Below are 14,660 nucleotides of genomic sequence, written 5' to 3' on the forward strand. Positions count from 1 at the left end.
AAATATTTAATTATCTTATTAAATTATTATACGTATCTTATAACAACTAAATTACTAAAAATAACTAAAAATTACTAAACTTACAAACAGCTTCATCCACAATAACTGGTTAGCAAAAGTTATATTAAAAGTCCAAAAATATATTTAAATAAAAGGAAACAAGTTTTCTGTGAAAACATTGGTTAAAAATAAACACATATGAAATAATTAATTATTACGTTTTATTTTTGTTGTGTATGTGTTTATTTGTATACTGATGCAATTAAATTCTTTAATCTAAGTTAATATCAAAACTATTATGTTCAATATCTAAATATTTCATAGTCTATCAAAATGCACTTATCTAATAGTTCAATTTGGTTCTTCCTATGACCTACTTGCATACTATGCACATGTAAACGGTTATGATTCCAAACTTGCAGTTCTGTTTCTAGATCAAACTAATCTTCTCGAGAAGTAAGATCGCAGAGACTAAACATGTCTATGGATATAAAATTATACGGGAGATCTAGTAATTTCTGATAAACTTTTTGCTGAAGATATACAATTGATAATTTCAATTTTCAGCCCTATAGAGTGGAAAACAAATTAAATTTGAAATCAGTTTGTTTATGCAAAGTCTACAAATGTGCAATAATAAATTTTATTTGTATGATTTCATATACATAGTGACAGATCCTGATTTATCATTAAACCCCGACGCAGCTAACATTTATATATTTTATTTTTTGAAAAGTTATTTTGTTGTTTATTTTATGACTTAAGCACTTATTAGGAAGTAGAAAATCGTTTAAAATTAAAAACAAACAAAATAAGTTGATGTGTCTTTTTTTAAATGTATAAATTTTATCTCAAAAGTATTATGAACAGACATTATTTTATTATTAACCTTTGAGAGAGTCGAGGAATGAGTGTGCTAGGTAAAAAGGGTAGCCTGGTCGTAAAAATAGGGATAAATTCTTCGAAATTGAAACCGGAAAACAAATAAAAATGGGTGATTATTTCTTTTGTGATTCATATAAAAAACCTTTACTGACAATATGAAATGTTATATATAAAATAATGAAAATTTCATCATATGACAATGAATTCAATAGAAATTATGTTTTATATTGCTTGAAAACTGAATACTTTAAATCAAAATTACTTTTTTACTAAGCAATGTGGAGATTTCTAACGTAATATTAATTTTTAATTTTAGTTTTACCTAGTTAATACGACTTTTTCTTAAAATCAATCATGACATGTGTTTCAATGCATTCCGCATCATTCTCAAACACAGTATGTGAATTTATATATTCATTGTTAAATCAAACATAGCTTTTTGAAGTCGTATTTTGTTGTTAAAAAAACACAAAAAAATAATATCGTGACAATTGTTTCGCCTTGTTATGGCATTTTCAAACGAATGTACCGTATGTGAAACTAAGTCTTAATTTTAGAGTTGTGGCCTTGGGATGTTGAAGGATGAAGAGGGGGTAGGAGTTGTTTTTTTTATGAGTGGGAACATAGACAAAAGGGGTAATATTAATTTTCGATAGCACTTTCCAAGATCAGTGCGGCCCTAATGGACACAGTTTGTTCAGTTTGGCCCTGCAGCGCCTAATGAATGCGGTCACAGCAGGTTATTTCCCCTAAAACGTTATCGCGTTTTGAAATATGAGTCTCCTTGGAGGGTCCAGGACATATAACAATTTCTCGTCCAGGAAAAAACAGACGACCCCCCCCCCTTCCCCGCCTTACCTACAACATGGAAGGGTAGTTACTACCGCGGTAGTAGATAATCCAAATATTTCTACTTGTCCGTGAATTAGTTCCGAACCCTGCAAAATCTATCCTAGCATTTAAAGCGAATAAAACTTGGCAAAAAACAAGAATTTTATACGCCAATAATTTTAAAAAATTACTGTCATAACAATTTATTATAATTGGGTTACTCATTTTGTATTACCTACCTACCAAAAAATATTTTTTAAATTCTTTTTTTCATAATGAAAAAATTATACGTATAAACTTAATATTTTCAGCAATTTTTCTAATACATAATGAACAGTTTCTAAAATATATTGAATTCCAAAAATATGTGTAACTTACCATATTATTATTTATTATAATATCGGTATGGTAAAGAATGTCAATGTTTGAATACCGTGCTCGAGGTCCCGGATTTAATTTTTACATGAGTGATTTATCACCTTTTTTTCAATACTACCTTGGATTGCGGTATCATCTTTCCTTCATATATTTAACGATCAAGATAACACTGACTCTTTGTAATGCAGTACCCTATACACCATTGGGTGCAGATAGGGGTAAGAAGAAAGTTATGAGAGCAACGAAATAATATTATGAAAGAAAACACTTAAGTTTATTTTATGACGACTAGTTTCGGAAGCTAAACTTCCATCTTCAGGTCTAAATGTAAACTAAGATGGAAGTTTAGCTTCCGAAACAAGTCGTTTTAAAATAAACTTAAGTGGTAAAAAAACATGTGTTTTCTTTAATAATTTCATGTCTTAACACAAAGTAAATGCTGAAAAAATTTTAAAAATGCGGAATAATATCATGAATCTGATTAATTTTCAATTAAATTGTAATATTTTTTTCACAAACGTAGTTTTTAATAAGCTTTTTTTTCATTTTATGCATACGTTGCCTTAACGAAATGGGATATTTATTAATTAAAAAAACAGCTGTCACTTTTTGGTAATATGGTACTAGATTATGATGTTGAATGCCTTGAAATATGTGTCACATAATAGGTACATATTTTAAGAAGCAAAGGTATTAACTATTAGTTATTTTCATATCCGCCTCCGTAGTGTAATGGTCAGCACGCTCGGCTACCGTTCTGGAGGTCCCGGGTTCGATTCCCAAGGGGGGTAAAATAAATATAAGTGATTTTTTCACTGTCATATTTATTCAATATTACCCTGGACTGGTACCTGAAGCGGAGGGCTGATCACCTTTCCTTCATGTGTAAACCATCAAGATGACACTGCGTTTATACGACGCAGTGCCCTATGCACCATTGGGGTGCGGATAAGGGTTTTATTATATTTATTATTATTTTCATATAGGATTTACTTTGTTTAATTGTTGTTATACATTTGTATAATGATGCAATTATATTCCACAATCTAAGTAATATCATAACTATTAAATTCAATTTCGAAATATGTCATAATCCATCAAAATGCACTTTATCTAATAGTTCAATTTGGTTCTTCCTATGACGAGTCTTATTTCAATTATTTGTATCAAAAAAATAAAATATTAACTCGTTTACGACTCCAAAAATACAAGCTCCTCGAAATTATTATACCATTCATATTTTTATATCTAAAGTTAAAAGCGGTCGGTTCACGTCGATATCTCTCATTTCATATCAAATCATGTAGATTTTTTGTTATTTATGAAACTGCAAGGCTACAAATAACAGCGTTGGAATTTGTATTTTATCTCTGGAACGTGCGCCCAATGTACTTGACAGATGTGCAGGTAGTACTCGACTACACCGTCACATAAAAAAACGTGGGTAATAAATAATTGGAAATGTCCTCGAAGTTAAAAAAAGGAAGAATCTATGTTTTGAGAGTAAAGGGAGAGTAATTAATATTTTCCAACGAGTTACTGAGATGCTCACAAAAATCTTTCAAGTAGAAATGCGTTACATGTAATATACTATTTTCAATATTGATTAGAAAAGAGAGACTAAGAAACTATTTAAAAAACATTTTGTTTACTTTAGAAATTTAACTTTACTTGGGTATTGTTTATTTTAGTGAATACTTAATAGTTTGTAGCTAATAATCTCATTTGATATGAAATCAATTTGTATTATATTTCCCCCATACATATAATCCATTTTTGCAGAAAAATATTTTGTAATGTTAAAATAATGTATAAGCTATAAAGCACCTACCAAGATATTGTCAAAACATTATTATGGTGATATTGATATTGTTTTCACAGCCCTAGTTAATAATAGAGCTTTGAAATAATATTCTCTCCTTATCATGCATGCTTTTAATATGCAAAATAACTATTTAAATGAAAGAATATAAAATATAAATGATGTTGACGAAGCTGTCAAAAGGCAGCAGTACGTGCCGTTAGCCAGAGATGGGAAGCGTGATTAAAATGATTCTAATATTTCCGGACTATCACAAGAATTACTGGGATAACCAATTACAAGGCTATGGTACTGCGATGCAAAAGGCAAGAAAGAAAACACTGCCTCATTTTCCACTCATAAAAACAGTAAATGACATCGAACCAATGTATTGTATAGTACATATAAAATGATTACTTTGTACAGAGAGCGGTGGACACTACCATACAGGCAAGAGCCTTCTTCTTCTTCTTCTTCTTGGTGTATGCTTTGTGGCCTGTTTTAAGAGGGATTAGCCTCCTGCAATATCGATTTCCGGCTGTCGATCCATCTCTTTAGAAGTCTACCGGGGAGTCATCTACCTTAAAGTGCAATGGTACCATTTTCCTCACATGCGCATACCATTGTCTTTCAAAACTATTTTACGTTTTATTTCCAATAAAAATAAAATATTAAGTAGAAGGCTCTTTACAAATCCCGGTCGTTTACAGATTTTAAACACGCATACAGCAAATACATAAAATGTAATTATACGATTTGAGATTTTTATGGTACCGTGTACGATGCTTGCGTAGTATGAAAAATGTTTTCCATATAGCAAACACGTAGATGGAAAATATTCCAGAGAAATATTAGCATGTTTATTTAGCCGATACACTTACCATATTATGCCGGCAGAAGTGATGTTACTAGGTACTGTAAAAATGTTTTACGGTCAATATTATGTCGAGCCATTTGCAAAAGTGTGGGCACTTATTTACCTTCATCCGCCTTATTTACATCGCTTTATAAAATGATAAATACAAGACAAAAATATGAAGAGTAAAATCTAGTTTTTATACTTAAATACGATAAATACTATGCAAATTATCATAACTTAACTTATTTAACTTACCAACCATCACATCGCACTGGGATGACAGGCCGCACTAGAAGTGGGTTGTTCGTGAAAACCAGATCTAGATGATCCGTTCAGATATATTGATCTTGTTCACGAAGAAATTTATTAGTTCCTTTCAAATATACATAAAAAAAACTGATGATTTAAAAGGTTCTGATGAACGATTTTTTTTCTTTATCTTAAATTCTTTTGCATTACACAAACATGACATAAATTCAAATACAAAAAAATATGAACAATATATAAATACAAAAAAAGATCCCATGGCCTGCGTGTATGTAAACAATATAATTTAGTTGGATAATTAGTTGAAATCATTACTGGCTAATTGATTCATCTATTCATTGCTTTACTAATTCATTTATTCAGAATTCTTATCGACCCTTATAAAGTCATCGATGAAAATTGTGGCTGGGGTTAAAATATATTTTTACTCGTGCATTAAAAACATTGTTAACTTTGTGGTATGGTAATATAATACTCAACTTATCATTCATCGTTCACTTTTTGTAATACATCTTAATAACACTCCTTTATGAATACTGGCTACGGAATAACCATTCCATCATCAGGTCAAGTGGTATTATACAAAGTGAATGATGAATGATAAAGGTGGTGCTAAATAATAATATGTGTACTGCTTTTTTATAAAAAATAAATCGTTAAATAAAAAGATGAAACACATTTCAAGACAGTTAAAATTCTCGACCAAATTCAATAGGATTTGTAACTTTAAATAATTCTTCTCCTGCCGATGCGTTTTTGACCGACGAGCTTTTTTTCAGTCAACGGAATGATCAAATAACAGAACACTTGAAAAGATCCATCGTTAAATTGATCCGGTTTTAATGATCGGATCACTTGGGCAAAACAGATCCTCAGCTGCAGATCTTCTGAATGACGGATCCTGCCCACCTCTAGATCACATCACTCTGTATTTGCATACATTGTTCGCTTCTTTCACATTCACGCATTTCCTCATACGTACCCGTCAAACATTTTATTGTGAACTTGATCATAATAAACCTTTTTCGTTCACTGCTTCCAACTACATTACCAGGTTACTCGTTCTACCGTTTTTTTTTCACTCTTTCATTCCACAAGTTCAAAGCATCCCAACAAATGTTAAAAAATTGTTCGATTTCATTGCGTTTCAGCAGCATTTCACTAATGGTAACTCGGTATATACAATTTCTTTACGTTAATTCATCTGGTACCCAAACATTCCCCTTCTTTTTGTAGCTTGCTCTTTTTAAATGATTTAAAAATGTGGTTGATGTTTAGTGTCTCCGCTATTTCTTGACAGCTTGCATGTTAGTCTTGCTCCACCAGTTTCAAAATTTTATCGACTTTTTCTATCTAGCCGACCAGAGGGAGATGCATCTTGACATTGAAATTTCAGGAATGTGATCAAACGAACAACTCTCGGGTCCTTCATTTACTCAAAACATTCTAATCGTACAACTTTTTTATAGTAAAAATGCATCACATAGCGTATTTTTCAGATATTTTATTCATTTTTAAATAAAAATAACTTTTTACAAAAGCAAAAAATTGGAAAACAATTTATAGAAAAATAAAGACTAAAATGTCCCCTTTGAGGCACATGTTCATTTAAAAGAATTGGTGAGTGTTGCCTGATTTATCGGCATCAACATCATCTAGTGTCAAAAAACCGCAAATACTTTTTATATGACCTATTATTTCACAATCCATCTTACACTCGCCTTGGGATTAATTAATTTAACTAGTCCAAATATGGCACATTACTAGGTAATTATCTAATTGAGATAAAATTGAAAGACCGCAGGGAATACCTATTCTTTTAAGGAAATTATATTTTCTGTATAAGAAATTTCAACGAATTCTCTTCATCTCGAAACATTTTCTCTCTCTGTTTTCTTATCTTTATATTCCATTTAATTAACGTAAGTACTTTTTCTTTCATTCCATTGTTGTTGAATTTGTGATATACCACAATAAAACAATTTTGGATCAAATGAAAAATATATGTTACTAACCATATTATGAGTAAATAACGTTAAAAAAATTACGGGCCTATTACATACGCAGTCACTAAGTTATTTCCCTTCTATCATTATTATATTCAACCATAAGTACTTATAAATATTCTCGAAATTCATCCATTAGTATTAGTAAATTTTCAATCATAAGTACCTACTTCTAAGCATTCGCAATGGTACTCATAAATATGTATATTATCGAGAATTATCTACATTTAGAATTTTAAAATACTTATATTAGAACATCAAATTACCATAGCCATTTTGAATGATTCATAAATATGGAATTCATAAATTTTATTTCACGCTTTAACTATTATCAAAATTAACTTCTTCAGAATATTAATATGAAAAATATGTTATTCTTGTAAATAAATCAGCTGAAATATAAAGTATTGTACATATATTTATATACGTTGGTTGATTCTAAAACTTCCATCATAGATGTTTAATAAAGAGCAAGAATCACAAAAAGCTGTATGGAATAAAATGTTGTTGACTTTTTTATTCAAATTCGTGATTGATTTTTACACAATTTAAGAAGTACAGTGAATTTAAACTAAATAAAATATTAGCGGTTGGAAATTTTAATAATTATCAGTGTTAAATGAGTCGAACAGAAATATTTTTACTTACACATATTTTTTATTTAAAAAAAAAACATTTTCTTTTATTAGATTTCCTCAGCAAGCGAAAACTTCAGAAATTAAATTAAATTATTTTCAATGAAGTTGTTATGAATAGAAAATTGTAGCTCAGAGGTTATTAGAGAACTGAGCTAGATTTCACCAACAAGGAATTAAATATCAACTAAGTCGTATCTTTGTCAAACATATTACTTATTGCCTATTTTGCTCTGCTCTCTTAGAGATTATGAAAAAGTTATGTAAATTAAAAATGTTATTTACTAATATATCATAAATTATCACAAGTTTTATAAATCCATGATATCACACACTTATCTTCCGTTTTTCATGATTTTGTTTCTCTCTTGGATTGAAAAATTGATTATCAGATTTGCGAACGTGTTTTGTATTCAATACGTAATTATAACTACAATATGAGGTTTTTACGTCAGTTACAAAAGTCTAATTATCAATCCAAGGAGATATTGAGAAATTCACAAAAAACCATGTAACGCTTTGTAAAACCACAACACACCATTTTGAATGTAGCTGAAATTTCAATTCCGTTTATAAGTTATTTGTATTTCAATGTAACATACCTCATTAAAGTCTCTTTATTTAGTTATCATTGGTAATTAATTCCAAGCATGCTCGTTAGATCCATATGAGCAACTTATTTAACGCTATCTATATGAGTACAATAATCAAGTTTGAGAAAGATATACATATGTTTAAGCGTAGTAATAATTAATCAAGATATAAGCCGCTATTAGGATATTAAGTCATATGAATGTCTCTTCATAAACTATCAAAATATTTTCTTACATAAAGAATGTGTAGTGTAAATAAAGTTCATATTAAAAAAATATTAGCAATGTACTATATATAGCAATATAAAAATATTAGCAAGGTACATTATTTTTCATTATGAATTCATTTCGTTTTATTTTGAATGTCTTAAAATGATTACCGCTAAGCAATACTTAATTGAAAATTGGTGAAATCGTCTGAAATTTCAGATTTAAGGCTATTAAAAGAAATTTTAATTGGTTTTCTCAAATATCTCCTCTTTTACCGTTGAAATTGAAAAGCGTTTTAAATTAAATAAGCTCATTTATAATTTAAAAGAAATATAATACAATCTGTGAAGTATTTAATTACTGCATTTTAGTATTGTATGTATTCATTTTTTAATATTAATAAAAAAAAATAAAAGCCCTTGAAATCGCTTTTGCGCCGAAAGACTCAACAAATTTTATTTTGGTATAGGTATGCAACATCGAGTAGCCTAGGCATTGCTGGTATTCTCTTTTTTCATTATACTATTTCCCTTCCATTTCATTTCTGTTTTGCAGTGAATATCTTCAATTTGAGCGTTTTTATTTGTCTCTTCTGTATCCTACCAAATACACTCATATTTCATTTCTTGATCCTAAGATTATGAAAGATAAGACTGATCACTAACCTTTCATTAAATTAAAATTCAAGTTAACGTTGTCGTATCGTATGCACCATATCATAGAAATTGTGATGAAAAAAGTAGATATTTGTTGCCCTTCGAAGTGAAGTAATTAAAATGTTTGACTACAATACGCATGTATCAGTAAACCATATAAGTATGTGATAAAGTATTTTTTCAGTGAAAAAGTCATGCGTGATTACTCTATGCACAAAATTACGTACTCACACTATTATTCAAAAGGTGTACCATATAAATACTAATATTCTCAATATTATTGATGTTTAAAGCATTTACTTTGTGGTTAGTCATTTTTACTAAAGTTTAATAATATTAGTAAATAACCACTCACTCACACTCGGTGAGTGGTTATATACTAATACTATTAAAAATTTTGTTAAAAAATAAATAAGGAAATAAAAACTACTCAATTTGGAGGTATTGTAAAAAAAATTAATTTAATCACTTCATTTTACTGACAGAAAAAATATAGAATCAGGAACAACAAATTTAAAAAATATCATTTTAGTAACAATATTTTATATTACCAATATATCAAAAGCTAACTTGGTGATTTTCCATTGAATGAATTACAAAATAATTTTGCTTAAAAGCACTTTATATCTCATAGTTTAATTATAATTTCAACCGGTTTCAATATAAGCTGTTTGCTTCAAAAACTGTCAACTTTATAATAAAGGTACAAAAAGAAATATGTGCGATTTTAAGTTATTTTGTAAGTAAAACAATATTTTGTGTTCAACAAATTCATAATTCAAAACAATAATGAGAAAGTTTTACATTTTAATTTACAGGGAATTCGCTCAAATTACAATGAAGGTCTTTAAATAATTACGATCGATAGAGTATGATTAATTTCTCAATATAATTAATAAAATGCTTGGCTTAGTGGTAAGATGTTATCTCGGATAGCTTAGGTTAAAATATTATGCTTCAATTTTTGTCTCCGGGTAATATTAGCTCAAGACAACAATTTTCCTTAAAGTACATTTAAAAATTGGTAAAGTAAATCTAATTAAAAAATTATGTAATAAATCAGAATTTCGTGTTCTTTATTCTTCGAATACATCCCCCTGTGAAGTAAGAACTTAGCTTCCATCCCCGAATCCCTCCCGGTGCTCTGGAAAACCCACAAAATTCAGTTTGACGGAATATAAATGAGAACAAGATATTAATTTCATGCAAAATGAAGCTGTATTCATATTTTATTATCAAATCTGAATAAATATTTCATTTGTAGACAAAAACTCATATTAAATCATGTTTAATGAAAAATTACCATTATTTAAAAAAAATTAAAATTAAAATAAAAAGTTTAAATGGCTAAAGAGACATTTTTGTCAGAAAAATAATTTTCGTTATTGTTAAAAAAAACAAAGGATTATGGAATAAAAATAAAGAATGTTTGGAAAATCCATATTAATTTAATGGAAAATTCTATTTCTTTAATAAAAAAAATAGGCACGGCTGGCTATGGGATTTTTTAAATCGAAAATGCTCGTTTTAGTCATTCAATAAGATTTGATTCGATGAGAAAATAGTATGAAAATTTAAAGTAGAATTGAGAACTTATTTAATATTTTGATTTTATTTTTTATTTTAATAAATCATGAAGGTTTTTAGTAGGTTGATAAACTGTTGTATCGTAATTTCAGCCAGAATCATTTGAATTAGGTTTGTCTTATGTTCTAATTTATTTTTGGAAATACAAGTGGTGTCCTGATTGGTTAAAATTAAAATCAGTCAATTGAGATCTTAAATTTTTAATAATTTTGAAGAAAGGTTAAACATTTCACACAGAGTGAAAGTTTTTTTTTTATCATTTATTAAAAATTGGAGTACTTCAATAAGAAGCGAGTATAACTTCATTTCAAAAGCGATGGTGTCTAAAGTTCCACGAACAGATTGCAAGATGTATGTAAATATAATTACAAGTTCCAGAAACTTCGACTTTGCTAGGAATTTAGGGTTGAACCCGGAGTTGAGGAGGGGATGCTTTATATAAGGGATGGAGGAGGGTGGGTAAGTGTTAAATTAAACAATAATAGTTAATAATTGAAACATCAGATGGTAATGTGCTATGTAATATCTTATCGCGGCAACATACGAGCGTATTCGGGCTAATTAAGAATTATTATTCAATAATAATTAGGCAAACACTAATATAGGCTGGGATATTGATTAATGTTTGTGCTTGTGTTCGCGTGGAACGTGTAAGGTATTCACCAAGGCTCAAATGTCGGTCTTATACCAAACTTACAGATTGAATACGTTATACCTACCAATTTATTTTTGTATTTTGAATACCATCGCTTTTACTTCTGACAATCATTTTTTTAGTAAAACTTAAGTAAAATTCCAATATCTAGGATATTTCTTGATGGGTTTATTTAGAGACTAATTATGAAAAAGTAAAATATAAAATACATATTTGGCAGTCATCCAGTAAGAAGATGGTTCCGCCAGTGTAAAGCCTTACTTTTATTTACAAAAAAATACCAAAAAAAAACAAACAAAAAGAATAACGGTTAATAAAAACAAATATTTTAAATGCGTTTAGCTTTATCATTAAAGAAATTATGACCACATTTCTAGAAATAAAATAAAACGCGATAATATGATCCGGGTTAATTTATTTTTGTGACAAACATTTCGCATTTTACATGCATTTTCAAATTGTATAAAAAATATATATATTTCAAAATTTATGAAAAGCAGTCAATGAAGTTGGGTTATTATTTTATTGAGTATAATTTTTAGCGAATAAAGCTAAAATTTTCAATAATAATATCTCTAATGAAATACGAAACGATTCGTCGTTGGGTGGTTTGAAATATGACGTCACAGTCGTTGCCTCCTCGCGTCCTGTGCACTCCGCGCTCAGCTTGCCTGTGTTAAAACTACTACCTTAAGGAAACGTATAGCTCCTAACACAAAAGTGGGTGTGTATGTACTTGTGAGTACGATGGTGTGAAAAATTGTGAATAAACTATAGAAGGAGGCTGTTACTTCATGGATTTAGTAGTGTGCGAAAGTGTCGTCCTGTAGGTAAATTGAAAAAATAAGAACCGATTAGAACATTGATTTTAAATTGAAAAAAAATAATAGAAGTGACAAAAATTGTGAAAAGGACCTATTACATAGCATATAATATAATATGACGACAAAATATCTTGAAAGAATATTTATATTTAAAATACTATCTATTTTTGAGACATTAATAAAATTGACCTACTTGGGAATTCATTTATTCAGACCATTGGAAATCTATTTGTAGTTCTGTGGAGAGAAAGTGGGAGTGTTTGATATAACTTATTCTCAGACCACTCATAATGTCTCAATGGTGCGAACAGCTGAATGAATACTCGACTAGCAATACGTCGGCAAAATTAAATATACATAGATACTTTTTGAACGTATTGTTTTTGATCTTAATACAAAAATATGTTCAAATTCAATCCTATTAGGGTTGTTTTTGAAAATAGGAGTGGAGATCGAACCTTAAGCTCCCGTCTGACTCGGGGTCTGCGACACTTGTTAGCAAACCACAATCAGACTAGGTGAATTGTTTTTTAGCATCCCCAATTAAAATGGACTTTTTTTATTTCTAAACAAACTGCTCTTGGCCACGCGTTGCTGAGGCTCAGTCTGATTTAACGGAAAAGAAGGAAAAGGGCATATAAATATAGGCGTTTTGTCCAATACAACGTTTTGTCAAAGTTTTAAGAGATTTAAGCAAACGAACAATTACTCACATATATATATATATATACATATATATATATATATATATATATATATATATATATATATATATATATATATATATATATATATATATATATATATATATATATATATAAGTAGTAAGAAGTGAGAATCAGTAGAATCAGTAATCAGTAGTAAGAAGTGAATAGAATATCACTCTATTTGCTAATTTATGGTATACATGTATATACGAATATCTTATTGTTCAAAGTGCCACAGCTTAATTAATTCTGATTAATTTCATTGACGGTGTGGATTAAGTTGTTTGCGCTGTCCAACTTGCGGATCCAACTTGCACGGATAGATTGGTATTGCCGTGCTATAATATGTCCCACATATTCCACATTATCAAGGTTCCCAGGATCGTGAAAGCCAAGAATAACATTGGCTCTGCATAATCATAGTGTATAGGAATAATATTGAATAACACGTTGCTAAAAACAAAGTTACCAAATTTTCCTAGACGCCTTAAATTTTCAATTAAGACATCAACACTGTGCAGGTCTTGATCTGCGAAATTGAATAGTGATCGAAAATAATCCTCTTCACGAAACAGTTATTTGAATTTCAACATTAATGCCTTTTGCGATAATTCAGGCGTTAATCTCAAGTTACAGCGTTAAATAATCAAATACCTTGAGATGACTATATAGTATGTGGATTTATTTAGTACCTTTATTTCAAATCTGTAAAATTAAATTTAAAATTTTTAACATTTGATTAACTGAATCCTGACTATGAGAATAGGGTTGTCGTGGCTGAATTGTTTCCCATAATGTATAAATACATAATGTTGACAATGCTTCTGCCGGGAACCGAGCCAAGTATTTTATTGTAATCACTACACCACAAAAGGAAAAGTTAAATAATTATTAATGTGAAAAGTATTTTTTTCGCAAATTGAACATATTTTTCAGTTTTCTTACATGATTAAGTTTTCAAATAATATAAATTTCAATTTTTTTCGAAGGGTTAGAACTGATTTCAAGTAATTTGAGCCTAATCATATAAGTTTTTTACGGAATTTACTCGGATTTTATCCGTCATTCCTATGTTTTCTTAATTCTACATTTTTTTTTCAATCCCTATGCTCCCTCACTTCCGTGTTATGTATCCCGTCAAATATGTTCCACATACAAAACAAATAGTGCAGCATTGATATTCTTGATTTCATATAATTAACGATCGAGTCTACACCATGTCAAAACGATGTGGTGCCTTATACAAAATTTAAAGACGGATAGCGTTTAAAAAAGAATTTTAAAAAATCACAACTCTTTAAAAAATACTAAAGCCTCTTTTATTCAGAAAACACCTACTATTGAGGGCTACATTAATTATTATTAGTGTTGTTGTTCCCTGTGGACTGCTCCATTCGGGCTTCTAAGGATACTGAAGGGTCTTCCCACCCCACTTCACTAAATGGCTTCCAACACCCGACCGTTAACTAGAGATATTGAACTTTAATGATATTCAGGACAGTTTGGTATTTTAAGTGTTTTTCTAATGGCAAGTTACTAAGCTTTCGAAATTCTAAAATAAAAATTAATATCACGAAATTTTGTACATATTATTTCTATGAAGCGTAAATACAATACTTGAACCCGTACAAGCCGATTAGTATAATGCATAATCTTACAAAAAAGGATTTTTAAAGGATTGCCTACAATTTTTCAACTATTAATTTAGCCGGAGACATATTTAGATCAATTAATATTAAATATTGTAAAACGATAAAAAGTTAAAA

The 14,660-nt window shown here is 29.3% G+C and overlaps 1 protein-coding gene across 4 annotated transcripts in view; it reads left to right on the top strand.

Moving 5' to 3' along the window:
- Positions 1–14,660, top strand: part of LOC148310829 (uncharacterized) — a 252,951-nt gene that overhangs the window by 155,580 nt on the left and 82,711 nt on the right. The window lies entirely within an intron of this gene.

Source organism: Brachycentrus maculatus, unplaced genomic scaffold (assembly GCF_059751285.1).
Source record: "Brachycentrus maculatus isolate JH-2025_06_01 unplaced genomic scaffold, ASM5975128v1 h1tg000087l, whole genome shotgun sequence".
Taxonomy (NCBI): Eukaryota; Metazoa; Arthropoda; class Insecta; order Trichoptera; family Brachycentridae; genus Brachycentrus; species Brachycentrus maculatus.